Below are 11506 nucleotides of genomic sequence, written 5' to 3' on the forward strand. Positions count from 1 at the left end.
ATAAAGAAACATACTATTAAATATATCCATAGATCAATGTGGATCCTCAAATAAAACAATCAAACAACACACACACACACAAAAGGATAAATAAAAAAATTTTTTAATAAATATTGTGCTAGAAGTGAAAGAGGTATCAGTGGAGCAGAAATTAGTCTAAGGACTGGACCCTGGAACATAAAAGCTATCAACTTGATTCAAAAAATCTTTGTAAATCAGTCAATAGGGAAGAAGTATATTATTCAATAAATATTCAGAGACAATTGCTTAACAACTGGAAAAAATGATCAAATCCTCACTTCACATGATACACTAAATTACAAATTGATTAAAGCACTAAATGCATGAAATGAAAACAGAAAACAAAACAGAAATAAAACAAAGTCCTCAAATGTATAGAAGAAAAATATAAGTGAATAATCTTGGTGGGGAATATTTTTTAAACGTGATAAGCAAGGATAGAAATTTTAATAACATTCAAGTAATTAATAATTTTAAAATGAAGTCAACAATAAAATATGATATTAGATTGGAAAAATACTTGTGAAATGTATAGCACAGAATCAGTATTCTTATTATTAACATATGAAGAACTATCATAAATTAACTTAAAAATAGAAACATCCTGAGAGAAAAAGGGTGAGGCATAGGAAAAAGCAAGCCATAATGAAACAATATAAATAGCAAATGAATGCATGAAATATATTAAATTTTTCAAATAACCAAAGTAACAAAAAGAACAAAAATCTTTTTCATACATCGAATTGTGTGTGCTTAGTTGCTCAGTCATGTCCAACTTTTTGTGACCCCACGGGCTGTAGCCCACCAGGCTCCTCTGTCCATGGGGATTCTCCAGGCAAGAATACTGGAGTGGGTTGCTGTGCCCTCCTCCAGGGGATCTTCCCAACCCAGGGATCAAACCCAGCTCTCCTGCACTGCAGGCGGATTCTTTACAGACTTAGCCACCAGGGAAGCCCATACATTGAATTGTGTGTACATGCTAAATCACTTCAGTTGTGTCTAACTCTTTGTGATGCTGGACTGTAGCCTGCCAGGATCCTCTGTCCATGGGATTCTCCAGGCAAGAATACTGGAGTGAGTTAAAAAAAAAAAAAAAGAATACTGGAATGGGTTCCCACGCCCTCCTTCACGGGATCTTCCTGACCCAGGGATCCAACCCATGTCTCTTATGTCTCCTGCATTGGCAGGCAGGTTCTTTACCACTAGCCCACCTGAGAAGCCCACACTGAATTAAATAAGATTAAAAACCTAATAATATTTGAGGTTGGTGAAGATATGGTAAGTGGACACTCTCATACATTTCCATTTTGGAAGACACTTTGACCTTAAGTATCAAAAATTGCATAAAACCCCTAAAACTAACAACTTTTGACCTTGAAATTCTCCTTTTGGAAATTCATCTGGAGGAAACATAGATGTATACAATTATTGTCTATAGAGATGTTCATCATAGCATTGTTTATAATGCAGAAAAATTAGAAACCATCAAATAGTCTTTGAGAACTTGTTAGGCAAATTATGGTATACTATATAGGCATTCAAAATAACTGTTAACAAATATTTAATGATATGGGAAATATTTGTGATATATTTTAAGTGAAAAGTATAGTTCGTGTATTAGAGTTATTTTTAATTTATATTAATGGGAAAATGTGCTATAAGTATATACTCTAAAAAGTTAACTGGTTCTCTCTCTAACTGAATAGGTTATGTGTGATTTTATTTCATTATATTATTTTCATAACTGCCAAAATAAACACGTATTAGTTTTATAACCAAAAATAATGTTATAAAAATAAAATACATTAAACAATTATTTGAGATGTAGATATTAAAATGTATGTTTTTTCTCAAGGGACTGGTAGCTTTGCATTGCTTAATGTTCTTTAGGCATGATTTGAGGCCACTTTCTAGGCATTTCATTGTAGAAAATAAATCAGTATAGTAAAATTGTATGTTTTTTTTTTTCAAAAAGTAGCAATCTTTTTTCCACAGAGCTGGAATATATTTTCAATTTTTAAAATGAAACAAATTAATATAATTAAAGCCTTCAATTAGCATTACATGTCTTTAAATAAAGATTAAATAGCTCTTCATCAAAATATATTATGTAATTCAGTTTCATTTTTTTAACGTGGGACACAAATACGTATAATTTTATAACTTGACGCTCAGCAACAGATCATTTTTTAAATAAAAAATTTCTAAATATTTTCTCATATACTGTGCCTAGAGACTAAGTCATACCATAAAATATGGCATATAACTTCCAGGAAAAGTCTTCATTTGTTCTTTCTAGAAGATACTGACACTGATTTTGTGACAAGCATATGTACATATATTATACTGAAAATAAAATTAACGTAAACTTAACAAAATATTGAAATTATGACGTGCAAAGCAGCTAGTTAAAAGGACTCATTCTTGCTCATATGCCCATCGTTTTCCATTTATATTAATAAAACAATTTTGCACAGTCCTCAAAGGGCAAAATAATATAAAATATTAAATGACTCCCAAGTAGCAAATACTGTATATGATCTTCTAGGATCTGATTTTTAGGTATGACTAATTAGTCTGGTAGTATGATAAGCAACAACCTGTATAACAGGTTAACAGGAGGGGGTAAATTTCAAGCATTGTCTGAATAAGAAGTGCAACTCATTTTCCTTAACCCAGACTTTTTTTTACACATCAACACACTCTCCATCTGAAACTTGGTGATGGTCCCAAAGGAGAAAACACTGCCCTCCAGTGGTCTTCACTGGAGAAATGGAAATAGTTTCAGGTACCATGACTGCAGCATTTATGTAAAACATTGTGAGTATTTACCTCGTCTTATTTCTGGCTATGTTTCTTAAGCTGAAACCTATATCTACAACTGAGTAACTGAGCATAAGGATAGAACCTCCAGAGCAAATTCTAATATATAGGTAGTTACTCTAGTTAAATAGAAATATTAACTAGGAGGAATGATTATGGCATCTGACCGCCTAAGCTGACCATCTATTAGACTATGACAATTGGATTATGTTAGCCACCTATAGCTTCTTACTTCCCAGAGAAGGGAGAAGAAATTTCATCTCTATGTTTCCCTTGTTGGCCAATTTTTTAGCTAAAAGACATTTAAAATTGTACAGCAGGCAGAACCCCAGGGGACTGAACAGTATTCCAACATCCTTAAAGCCTTCCCATCACTTGAAAAACCAAATTCTCCCTCCTGCTTCTTAAACTAACCAAAGTAGGCAAAAGCAATTTTAAAAAGTCTTTGTGTCTAGCATTGGAACTTTCTCATATTTCACACCATTATATAAATGTCACTCTAACCTATATGTATCACAAATGCTACGCTAAATTAGGGCCAAATTTGCAACCTAGTTTAACTGGGTTTCCTCTTTTTGCAAATGCAGTTTTTGTGTCTGCATTTAGCAATGCATACAAAACTGTCCGTGTAGCTAACTGCTTCGAATTGCTAAATTTGAGGATGGGTGTGTAGATCGCCTGAGTCTTCTTCATGCATGTGCCAAAGCAGTGCCGTTCCTAGTCATATGAAGTCTTCCCAATCAAAGGAACCTGGACTACACTGCGAAATTCTGGAACTGTTTCATTGACTCTCTTTGATTTTGTAAAGGAAAAATGGAATGTTAAGAGGGTAGAAATGGTTTTCCAACCTCCAGGCCTCTGTCCTGTAGATATCAGACTGGAAATGCCTTATATGATAAGAGTGCAGTCTTCAGGGTTCCACAGCCACAGGGGCAAGTCCACTACTAGCTATTAGACTTATCCTCGTTTTCTTCATCAGTAAAATAATGATGCTGGTCTCACAAGGATATTATTATGACTGAATGAGGGAATGTTTGTAAAGTGCCTGGCCAGAACCAAGAATTATTATTACTCTATCACCATCATTTTCTAGACTAGTAATCCAACGGCCAAGTAGATTTCCTAGAAACATGATTTTCTAAAAATACTATTCTTTTATCACATTAAGTAAAGGCTCTTCATTCAGCTTACTACATAGAGTCCTCCAGATAAATTCTTCAAAATGAATACCTTGTGCTAAGACAAAACATTTTAACATCATATTGCTTAAAGACAGCACCTTTAAAGACAAATCAAGGGTTTCTTCTTTTCACTCCCGCAGAAGGTGCTGTCTATTATATATTCACCTGGATTCACAAAGCACTTTAGAGTTTAAAAAAAGTCAGAGATAAAAATTATAATTATTATGGACGTGGTAGAGGGATGAGACATATTTGGGTGTATTGCAGTGAATTATAAAGTTTCTGGGTTTGAGAATAAAGAGTTCCACAACCACACCCATTCTGGTTTTAATTCAACTTAGAAAATGTACACTTCAGGGAGAAATATTGCTTTCTTTCGGAGATAAATGCACTTTTCTTTAAGATGAAGAAAAACTTACAGACACATTCTAATGAGACGTGATTTCCCCTTCTCATGATTGTTGTGAAGAGTTTTTACTGAGCCATGAGTCCCACATCTTCATCTGCTCCCACTGTGCACACCTGCAGCGTTAGAAAGCAGAGTTTCTATCTGCAGAAGTTAACTGTTGGCCTCACTGTCTGTGACATCTCACCAAGCATCTCATGATGCTCTCTGTCATACAGCATAGAATTTTCATTACTCAAAATAGCTTTTATAATGCAAAATTGTTTATGATTTAAAATAGTAGGATATATTGAACTGAGAAATGATGATTTGATAAATATATTTATCAAACTGAGAAATTTTTGAGATGAAGTTTCATTTAAAGATGGTGCAAAGTAAGTACAGCTAGATGTGTAATGTGTACAGCTATATAGTGTATATGTGTAAAATTGAAGCCCATTTATAAGCATGATCTATGTATCAATAAATGCAAAGAAAATAAACTTGGATTAGAACATTTATAGCTAATCTAAATTAACTCAAACTTTGACAATGAAACAAATGAATTTGTGACAAACATTCTGAAATTTTAAAAATGCATCATATTTGTAACAGTACCAAAATAATCTAAAGTCAGAACACTTTCTTCTGGGTATAATTATATTATTATAATTCTCTACCTTAACAGATGACAATTTTAGAAAACTCTAAGTACAATTTCTAGTATATGTACTAAAATAAAATGTAACAGATAGACAACTCATCATAGTATAAGTAACACATTCAAATTTAGTAATTTATTTTCCAGGTGGAAACCAGGCTTCTTGGAAGACTTCAAACTATGCCAAATGGTCTGATTTTACCATAGAGGTAGGCACTAAAGGACTAAATTTACTTCTGTGTAATTTTTGTCAACTACATTTTGCATGCAAATGTCTATACAACCATGTTAATGAAGTTATAGAGAAGGAAAGTTGGCATTCCCATTGTTCTGTTTTATTGAAAAGCAACTTTTCAATTAACTTGCTATATAGCATTTTAAATCAGTTTTCATTAGTCATAAGAAAAGTCTAACTGCATTCTAATTGGATCACAAATCAAGAAAAATAATACTTATGAATAAAATATAGGCTTGATAATTTTTTTCTATACTTTATAATCTTCAGAACATAGGCTACTTTTATTGGAATCAGACCAAAAGAGTTCTGTTAATCATAAATATTTAGAAAAGTGTAATCTACTGACCCAGAGGATAGGATTTTTGTGCTTTTTATTAAAGGCTGACATCTTTCTGTACCCCAAATGGGACTGGTTGTTTAATTGACAGTTATCAAATTTTTTTCCAAATAATATACACAAACATTTAAATCTACATGAATGAAGTTCTTATTAAAAATTTAATATTCAAAATTCAAAGCCAATATTAGTAATGAAAATGTACAGTATGCTTTCAACTGGAATGTTAATAATCCAAAACTTGTCTCAGATTATAAAAGAAGTGTTCCTAGGGTGTAAGAATAAGAATATTTTTAAGCTAAATGCCCACTTGATTTGCAATAAAACTGAAAGTACTAATGCCAGACGTGTAGGTGATCAAAGGAGAAAAAGACAGAAATAATGGTCGAAATTCTGCAATTATGATATATGGTACAGTCAGGAGTGACCCAATCTCACCGTGAAACATCCAGAAAATAAAGCAAAATAAAACCTGCTTCATCCTTACACACTGAAGGGAATCAGGATACTGACCCAAATTTCAAACTCCCAGAACTTGGAAATGTCTGTAAAACCTTCAACACCAACACTTCTGAAACCTGCTACATACCAGAAACAGGCAGATCTTCAACCATGGAAATATGACTATTAAGAATTCACAGATTATCTGAAACATTTGCTAATCACTCCATCCCCATGCTAGAGAGAGAGAGAGAGAGAAAGAAGGGAGAGAGAGAGGAAGACTCAGAGCATTGGGAAAAGGCTGCTGTGAAAATGCCAGGCCCTTCTTGGGGTTTAGGTTGTCAACCTAATCCCAGCCACAACCATCGTATGACTGTATCAGGGGAAACAGTGTACTCGTGTGTGAGAATTGGGGTGAGGTGGGGGGCCAGGATGTTAAGAAATTTAACAAATTCATATGATTTTTTTCCCCTTAAACATTTGAGAGTGTTGTGTTTATTCATGCTGGGCAACATAAACCATAAATCTTGCTGGATTTCTGCAAACTGCTGCGTGAAGCCTACAAACTGCATTTCTGTCAACGGGAGGAAGAGACAGACAGAAATCAAGACACAGACAGGCAGCACCCCCAGGACGTGAAGCTTGCTCCTACTGCAAGCTGTGGTGGAAAGAGATGATGACATCCAGAACAAAATGTCTTTTTCACGAGGATGCGAAAGCTCTTGCTTTGTGTTCTCTGTGCAGAGAAAGAATGATCAGTGGAAAGGGCTTTATTTCCATCTTTCTGGAATCAAAATATACGGAATTTTAGTTATTTTTAAACTTCTTCCTTTGAGTCCATTATTGTGTGCCATAAAACAGACAAAACTCAGCAAGACAACAAAGACTTGATCTGTAGGAGAGAAGGTAATAAAGAGCAAGTCCTCTCCAGAGGGTAATTAATCATTAGTCACTCATCCTAGAAGTCCCAGTTACACTTAAGGTTAATGTTCAGGTAGCTTCTTTCTATTTGCTTAAAAAATTTTTTTAAACATTTTTTTTTTGCAGAATGTTATACTATTAATTGCCAATTTGCATATGTGTGCAGCTGCTGTTTTGGCTCTGAACTCAATCCGATAAGCTTGCTGGAGGTATCGCAGAGCACTTGGCAGCTTTCCTATTTGAAAAGAAAGCCTCTCCCCACTACAGAACAGCTGATCGTCTATCAGCGATAGACCCTGATGGCGTGAATTACAATTACACTACTTTTCACACTAAATCTGGGTGATAGCTACTTGGAAAGAAGTTTCATCATTTTTTACCACAAACTGGAAAAAGAATTACATGGTCATGCTGTGCTTTTAAAGGCAGTTTGGTTCACTTTTGTCTATTTAACACCTAATTCCAAGAAGTCCATAGGCATCCAGAGATCTGAATGGCGCGTAATGAATTCACTGTTTAGATTGAAGATTTAAAAAATCTACCTCAAATTACATTTATTAACAAGGCGACCAGGAAGTGTTAAAGTTGTTAGACGCTTCATTTATTAAATAATTTGTGGGTATTTTCAGTTGTCATATCTAGAGTCATGGGGTTTGCTTATTTTTTTTAATTAGCAATCCAAAACAATGCTACTGCAATTTAACAATTCATCACATAATCTTGGGCTCTTTAGTTCAGCTGTTAATGTTAGATAATTCAGATTGTTATTTTGATCTGTTTATAAATGATTTAGGTTGCATTGTGCTATGAGGAGGCTGCTGCAGCCAGGCCAATCTTTCACATCCTCCCTGCATTGCTCAGGGTAGCTGAGGGGCCTTCCCAAAATGTGTTTGAGGGGTTTAGTGTCTAGCAGGAGGAAACTGGGGATGGGGGCAGGGGACACGAAAATAACCGGGTTTATTATCCTTACTTAGTTAACTTCTTTATTTATTTACATTCCCTGTGTGCTTGGAGAACTAAGGAAAGTCCTCTTTGCCAAAGTACCTCTTATTAGATGCAAAGTGCATCTCTCTGGTTCCCTGGGATGTTAGCAAGTACTTTCTTTTCTCTTCTTGCAAAAACCGCCCAATCATCAGAAAAATGTAAGAAGCCCCCCAACAAACCTCTTCTTCTCACTCTTCCCTCAAACCCCTTCCCCTCCCATCTTGACATTTAATTCTATTTGTTTAAAGCAAACAAAACAAACAAACAAAAAAATTAAACCCACCTCAAGCAGCAGAAGTGGAACACACTCATCCTGACGTAGTGAACCTAAGAGAAAAATAGACTTTGTTTTCCTTTTTTAGTCGCTAGTTTTATTAGATTTCTCACTCTCACAGATTATCCGAAGACTACCCCATTGATTGATCGCCCGTAGAGCTGCATTTGGTGTAAAGAAAAAACTCACAGCTTTATTGGCTCCCAGGAGACAAAACAAACAGAACAAGATATTCATATTAATGCAAACAATGCAACAAATGAGGGGAAGAATCGCCCGGCTGTAGCGAGGCGCCGAGCGGCCGGCCGGGCGGAGAAGGGCCCGGGGCGGAGGGTTCCGGCCTCCCCGACCCCCGGGCGCTCCGAGCCGGCGGTACCCGCGCCGCCCGCCACTCACAGGGGCCCCGGGCCCAGGCGGCCCAGCTCTCGACCTCGCGGGGCCGGGCCGGGCGGCCGGCAGGCAGGCAGGCCCGGGCGGCGGGAGAAGGCCTCCAGGCCGGGCCTCAGGAAGGGCCTGCTCGGGCCCCACCGCATCTCAGAGAGGGGCTGGAAGGACCTAGCGCTCCTGCGTCCTCTCCCTTTCCTTGCCCATGCTTCCAGGGGCCCAACTGCCCAGTCTCAGCTTCCCTTGGCACCTGGGTCCCAGGTGGGAGTGGAGAATTCCCGCTGCGTCTCCTCGTCCACCTGGGCAGCCTGGAAGCAGAGTCTAGCCAGGCGCCAGGGAGGCCTGTGGAAGGGTGGAAGCCAGGTGATAAGGTCTTTCTCCCTTTGAAAAAGCTCACATTATCCTAGAGGAGACTAGATATACACACACACACACTTCAATACAACGCAAAACCTTATATAATCAAAAGCAAGGAGAGTAGCGTGTAGAGCAGAGGCTGAGAGATGCTTAAGAGGCACTGAGACTTTCCCTGCGGAATGAGAAAGGAAGAAAGGAAATTCCAGGCACAAAAGGCGTATCTGATCTGCACCTGATCCCCACCCCCACCCCCCCCAAATCCACAAAAAGTGAAAAACTAGAGAAATATCTGTTAAGACTTGATTTCACATCTTTTTAGTCAACAAGATATTAAAAATAGGAGTGCCAACATTGCACAGGGCATTCTTACAGCAAAAAAAATTATTAGTTATCTGAAACAGAGATTTAACTGCGCATCCTGTACTTGTATTTGCTAAACCAGGCAATCCTAACTAAAAAATACTAGATTGAGGAAGCAAGGGTCATTCTCTGATGTATACTAATTGGGATATTTGAGACATTTTTAGTGGGGCTTTGCCTTGGAAAGGAAATGTTACCCCCACAGCATATGAGTTACTCCCAAGCATATTGTAGGGTGAACCAGGAAGAAATAACTGCAATGTTTGGAAATGTCCTTATGTTTTGGCAGAAGCGGCAGAGTTTTTTGACTCTTGTTGACTCTTGACTAGACAATGGCCCAGTGCTCCCTCTCTGTGGCCAGTTTCCTTGCAAGCCAGTCCAGGGTACTATAGCACCCTCTGAAAGTGGAGTGTCACTTACAGTGGTACTTCCAAATTGGGATTATGTGTTTTTTTCTAACTCTTGCTATAGAGCCACAACTACTCCTTGGTATTAATTGTATTTCAAAATAAACTAAGTTGGGACTTGATAACTTTAAAGATGGAAAGGTGGAGCAAAATCTGCTTTAAAATTCACCAAGTGCCCTAACCTACAAATAGATCTCATCCTGGTCTTCCCTTATAGATGCTGAAGGAAGAGACTTTCAAAATGCCAGTAATAAAACCTCAGGATATTGGAGTGAGCGAGTGAGTGTGTGTGTGTGTGTGTGTGTGTGTGTGAGAGAGAGAGAGAGAGAGAGAGAGAGAGAGAGAGTGTGTGTGTGTGTATGTGTGAGTGTGTCACAAAGCTGCTTTAGCAGAGGAAGCCTGCTGCTTGCATTTCTTCCTCAGTCCTGGTTAGAGAGAGCTTTTTCCAGCAAGCTTTATCACCCTTACTGATACCTCAGATTCCCAGTGAGCTTGCCTTCCTTTTAAACCAATTGCTTGAAGTTGTATGAATACACTCACACAGGATGCCCCTTTCTTACTGGCGATTAGTGCCATTTAACAACTGCAAATGGAGAAACTATTTGTCTAATGAGAGCTGTTTTCAGAGTTGATTCACCAACACTCTAGGGAAGAGAATATAAAGCTGAGACCTCCTCCTGAGTCTCAAGTCCAGGGAGGCAAGCAAAGGCCGGTTTTTGAAGCAAATGAAGTGTTTGTTTGGTTTAGAATATGTTTTAGTTCCAGATTAATAGTTTTAGAAAATACATAGGCTCACTTCCAGTTCATACTGGTTGACTTTTTTCTTTTAATTTCCTATACAAACTATAACCTTTGATTTAGAATTTGGACTATTAAACAATTAGCATTGTGGTTTGGGTGTCATGGTGAGGTTTAACTCCATGTTTTAGAGGTACAAATCCTTTTTACCTTTTCTCCTACCTCAGATTGTGTCTCACACTACAAAATACACTCCAACACTTGTTGTTTCCTCATCGGAGGAGGTATGGGGAATCTCACACTCAGTGTGCTATAAGATGCTTCTCCCAACAGACAAGTTCTGGGGCCCTGTGTTAGGGTGGTGATAAATTGATAATCACCCCAATAACCACCCCATCTCATGGTCAGGGAATGCCAGGCTCTCTAACGTCTCTGTGGTTTAGCATATTAGTAGTTTCTTTGGGTACAAAAGATTCCAGATATAAAGTGATTTAAGCTTCCTGTGAAGGCAAGTACAAAGACAGTGAAAAGTTATTTCTATCTTGAGGTGAAGGATTATTATGGAAAAAATAGTGGATTGAAAGGCAGGAGAGCTTGAGATGGGTTTCTTGAGTAGGTTTGAAGGACTCATTCATTCTCTTTAGACACAGTCTTTTTGTTTTTTTGAGTTTTTTAATGTTTTTGGTCCACACAAAAAGAAGGCAGTCTTTAAGATCTGGTTATTTCTAAAACAATCATTCCTTGAATTAATAAGTGATAACTCATCTTTTGTACAGTGCTTCCAAAGGGTACAAGCAGGATATTTTAAAAATGTAATCATGATATAGACCTAAACAGCAAAGGAGGCATGGGCATACTCCAGGTTATCAGGCATTTCAGATCCCAAGGAGATATTCAAAGGAGAGAGACCAGTTAGGCATCAAGAGCTTCCATAATCAGGTGCAAATACTCTGGAAAAGTGTGACTGACTTAAAGACAAATGACCTTGTACAGG

This window comes from Bos indicus x Bos taurus, chromosome 2 (genome assembly GCF_003369695.1).
Source record: "Bos indicus x Bos taurus breed Angus x Brahman F1 hybrid chromosome 2, Bos_hybrid_MaternalHap_v2.0, whole genome shotgun sequence".
Lineage (NCBI taxonomy): Eukaryota > Metazoa > Chordata > Mammalia > Artiodactyla > Bovidae > Bos > Bos indicus x Bos taurus.